At 53.1% G+C, this 5,000-nt stretch overlaps 1 non-coding gene across 1 annotated transcript in view; it reads right to left on the reverse strand.

Moving 5' to 3' along the window:
- Positions 1 to 1,201, reverse strand: part of LOC126112069 (small subunit ribosomal RNA) — a 1,909-nt gene extending 708 nt beyond the window's left edge. Inside the window, exon 1 of the ribosomal RNA XR_007524283.1 lies at positions 1 to 1,201. This exon is cut by the window's left edge and continues 708 nt beyond it. This is a non-coding gene — a ribosomal RNA (small subunit ribosomal RNA).
- Between the last annotated feature and the right edge of the window lie 3,799 nt (positions 1,202 to 5,000).

Here is a 5,000-nt window from a genome sequence, read left to right on the forward strand (position 1 = left end):
ACCCAAAAGCTTTGGTTTCCCGGAGGCTGCCCGCCGAGTCATCGGAGGAACTGCGGCGGATCGCTGGCTGGCATCGTTTATGGTTAGAACTAGGGCGGTATCTGATCGCCTTCGAACCTCTAACTTTCGTTCTTGATTAATGAAAACATACTTGGCAAATGCTTTCGCTTCTGTTCGTCTTGCGACGATCCAAGAATTTCACCTCTAACGTCGCAATACGAATGCCCCCGCCTGTCCCTATTAATCATTACCTCGGGTTCCGAAAACCAACAAAATAGAACCGAGGTCCTATTCCATTATTCCATGCACACAGTATTCAGGCGGGCTTGCCTGCTTTAAGCACTCTAATTTGTTCAAAGTAAACGTGCCGGCCCACCCAGACACTCAATAAAGAGCACCTTGGTAGGATTTCAACGGGGTCCGCCTCGGGACGCACGAACACGCACGAGGCGGTCGCACGCCTTCGGCTCGCCCCACCGGCAGGACGTCCCACGATACATGCCAGTTAAACACCGACGGGCGGTGAACCAACAGCGTGGGACACAAATCCAACTACGAGCTTTTTAACCGCAACAACTTTAATATACGCTATTGGAGCTGGAATTACCGCGGCTGCTGGCACCAGACTTGCCCTCCAATAGATACTCGTTAAAGGATTTAAAGTGTACTCATTCCGATTACGGGGCCTCGGATGAGTCCCGTATCGTTATTTTTCGTCACTACCTCCCCGTGCCGGGAGTGGGTAATTTGCGCGCCTGCTGCCTTCCTTGGATGTGGTAGCCGTTTCTCAGGCTCCCTCTCCGGAATCGAACCCTGATTCCCCGTTACCCGTTACAACCATGGTAGGCGCAGAACCTACCATCGACAGTTGATAAGGCAGACATTTGAAAGATGCGTCGCCGGTACGAGGACCGTGCGATCAGCCCAAAGTTATTCAGAGTCACCAAGGCAAACGGACCGGACGAGCCGACCGATTGGTTTTGATCTAATAAAAGCGTCCCTTCCATCTCTGGTCGGGACTCTGTTTGCATGTATTAGCTCTAGAATTACCACAGTTATCCAAGTAACGTGGGTACGATCTAAGGAACCATAACTGATTTAATGAGCCATTCGCGGTTTCACCTTAATGCGGCTTGTACTGAGACATGCATGGCTTAATCTTTGAGACAAGCATATGACTACTGGCAGGATCAACCAGGGAGCTGCGTCAACTAGAGCTGAGCAGCCGGCCGCCCGGGAGTGTGTCCCAGGGGCCCGCGCGAACACGCAAGCGTCCGCTCAATTATTCTGCAAACAGGAGGAGGCTGAGCTCCCCTGCACAATACACCTCGAAACCCTCTCAGGTCCCGGCGGCGCGCAGCGCCGTCCTAAGTACTTGGTCGGGTTCGAGAGAGGCGCAATCGCCCGGAGTTAGGCGAGTAGACGCTTTAGGTGCGACCACCCGTGCTCCCAACTGAGCTTGCCGCTGCCGACAGAGGCCCGGGAGCGTGCTGTCGTGGCATTGCCGGCGGGAGACAACACGCGCCACCTACGGTGACCGGCAGCTCCAACGCCAGCGCCACAGAAGGGCAAAGGCCCCACGTGGGTGCCGAAGCGAACTCTCCCAGCACAGCGCACGTGCCAACACGTCTGCACAACTGCGATACAAACCACCAGCGAGAACCGCTGGGGCGACCGAGCAGCAGACGGCGTCGCGGCGCCGAGTGCCGGGCGGCGGCGCATCCTCAACGCACACAGTCCTCAGTCGGACCAGCACACTGCAGATGTCCACCGCGCTTCGCACCGGGCCCGCGAGGACCCACTTTGGCCGCCCGGCGCCGCGCGCAGGGTGCCCCGGCGCGCAGCTGCGCCGCCTGCCGCGTCCGTCGGCCGGCGCGCCTGCCACTGGGCGCCCCCACCAGCCGGCTGTAGCGCGTGCGCCCACGCACCGCGCGGCCAGCACGCCGGGCGGCCCCCCCTCACCGGCCGGGGACGGTCCCACCCAGCCACCGCCGCGTATCGCTTCACACACAGATTTGCCCTTACTGATTTACCTCCAGCAACAACAACCGCACCACAATGGGTTTACCAGTTGTTCATTTGCGTAACGTCACCAGCAAACGTAGACGTCCATCCCAGTTTGCAAATGCAACGATTATTGCATACCTGTCTGTTAGGTGTCACGACACACTACGTCTGCCCACATACACGCAACAAAATGTGCACGACTAGAGAACACGTGGGAGGTGGCCCCCTACGTATGCGATGTCCATTACGAGACCGACTGTCAACCAGCATCTGTACCATGTCGCAGATGTGGAACGCGGTGCACCATGCTATCACACTGTGTGAGAAGAGACGACTACGTTTGAATACACGCGCCACTACATCAACAGACGGCTCATGCTGATCGCCATCCAGGGCGTCCGTTAATCCCACACGTCTCTATGGCGTACCACACTGCAATGTAGCTGTTATGGGGAGACGGCACGTGGCTGAGTGCACAACATTTGGACCGTATGGTTCGCTGTTGTTGGGCGCAGTCGTTGTACGGTCACACATGTGCCACAGCGTATCATGCAGTACATACGGACCTATGTGCAGTACAATGTGAGGGTTAAGCTTACGACATCAGCGGACAGTGGACACAGGCCGTACCACGACGTAGACTGAGCGCTTCGACATGCGAATGCCAGTGAACAGCTGCGAAGGGCATTGAACACGCAAGCACCTGAACGACCAGCGTGCGAAGGCAGGGGGGAGGGTGGGGGCGATGTACATCCTGCAGTCGTCCACATTACAGTGTACAGCGGGAGCATGTAAAAAGTAAGCAACACTTGCGAAGTGTTGAACATGAAACGATACACAAGAGGGTGGGCGGTGCGAGTAGCGAACTATATTCAGAGGGTTGTGGTTAGACAACACTGGATTAATGTAACGTGTCATATGCCAATTACAGAGCAGGTTAAGGCACAACTTGGGTTAGGTTAAGGCACAACGTGGGTTAGGTTAAGGCACAACGTGGGTTAGGTTAAGGCACAACTTGGGTTAGGTTAAGGCACAACGTGGGTTAGGTTAAGGCACAACGTGGGTTAGGTTAAGGCACAACGTGGGTTAGGTTAAGGCACAACGTGGGTTAGGTTAAGGCACAACGTGGGTTAGGTTAAGGCACAACGTGGGTTAGGTTAAGGCACAACTTGGGTTAGGTTAAGGCACAACGTGGGTTAGGTTAAGGCACAACGTGGGTTAGGTTAAGGCACAACGTGGGTTAGGTTAAGGCACAACGTGGGTTAGGTTAAGGCACAACGTGGGTTAGGTTAAGGCACAACGTGGGTTAGGTTAAGGCACAACGTGGGTTAGGTTAAGGCACAACGTGGGTTAGGTTAAGGCACAACGTGGGTTAGGTTAAGGCACAACGTGGGTTAGGTTAAGGCACAACGTGGGTTAGGTTAAGGCACAACGTGGGTTAGGTTAAGGCACAACGTGGGTTAGGTTAAGGCACAACGTGGGTTAGGTTAAGGCACAACGTGGGTTAGGTTAAGGCACAACGTGGGTTAGGTTAAGGCACAACGTGGGTTAGGTTAAGGCACAACGTGGGTTAGGTTAAGGCACAACTTGGGTTAGGTTAAGGCACAACTTGGGTTAGGTTAAGGCACAACTTGGGTTAGGTTAAGGCACAACTTGGGTTAGGTTAAGGCACAACTTGGGTTAGGTTAAGGCACAACTTGGGTTAGGTTAAGGCACAACTTGGGTTAGGTTAAGGCACAACTTGGGTTAGGTTAAGGCACAACTTGGGTTAGGTTAAGGCACAACTTGGGTTAGGTTAAGGCACAACTTGGGTTAGGTTAAGGCACAACGTGGGTTAGGTTAAGGCACAACGTGGGTTAGGTTAAGGCACAACGTGGGTTAGGTTAAGGCACAACGTGGGTTAGGTTAAGGCACAACGTGGGTTAGGTTAAGGCACAACGTGGGTTAGGTTAAGGCACAACGTGGGTTAGGTTAAGGCACAACGTGGGTTAGGTTAAGGCACAACGTGGGTTAGGTTAAGGCACAACGTGGGTTAGGTTAAGGCACAACGTGGGTTAGGTTAAGGCACAACGTGGGTTAGGTTAAGGCACAACGTGGGTTAGGTTAAGGCACAACGTGGGTTAGGTTAAGGCACAACGTGGGTTAGGTTAAGGCACAACGTGGGTTAGGTTAAGGCACAACGTGGGTTAGGTTAAGGCACAACGTGGGTTAGGTTAAGGCACAACGTGGGTTAGGTTAAGGCACAACGTGGGTTAGGTTAAGGCACAACGTGGGTTAGGTTAAGGCACAACTTGGGTTAGGTTAAGGCACAACGTGGGTTAGGTTAAGGCACAACTTGGGTTAGGTTAAGGCACAACTTGGGTTAGGTTAAGGCACAACTTGGGTTAGGTTAAGGCACAACTTGGGTTAGGTTAAGGCACAACTTGGGTTAGGTTAAGGCACAACTTGGGTTAGGTTAAGGCACAACTTGGGTTAGGTTAAGGCACAACTTGGGTTAGGTTAAGGCACAACTTGGGTTAGGTTAAGGCACAACGTGGGTTAGGTTAAGGCACAACGTGGGTTAGGTTAAGGCACAACGTGGGTTAGGTTAAGGCACAACGTGGGTTAGGTTAAGGCACAACGTGGGTTAGGTTAAGGCACAACGTGGGTTAGGTTAAGGCACAACGTGGGTTAGGTTAAGGCACAACGTGGGTTAGGTTAAGGCACAACGTGGGTTAGGTTAAGGCACAACGTGGGTTAGGTTAAGGCACAACGTGGGTTAGGTTAAGGCACAACGTGGGTTAGGTTAAGGCACAACGTGGGTTAGGTTAAGGCACAACGTGGGTTAGGTTAAGGCACAACGTGGGTTAGGTTAAGGCACAACGTGGGTTAGGTTAAGGTAGAAATTGCGTTACATTGCGGTACAAATTGCGTTACATTGCGGTACAAATTGCGTTACATTGCGGTACAAATTGCGTTACATTGCGGTACAAATTGCGTTACATTGCGGTACA

This window comes from Schistocerca cancellata, unplaced genomic scaffold (assembly GCF_023864275.1).
Source record: "Schistocerca cancellata isolate TAMUIC-IGC-003103 unplaced genomic scaffold, iqSchCanc2.1 HiC_scaffold_123, whole genome shotgun sequence".
In the NCBI taxonomy this organism is placed as follows: domain Eukaryota; kingdom Metazoa; phylum Arthropoda; class Insecta; order Orthoptera; family Acrididae; genus Schistocerca; species Schistocerca cancellata.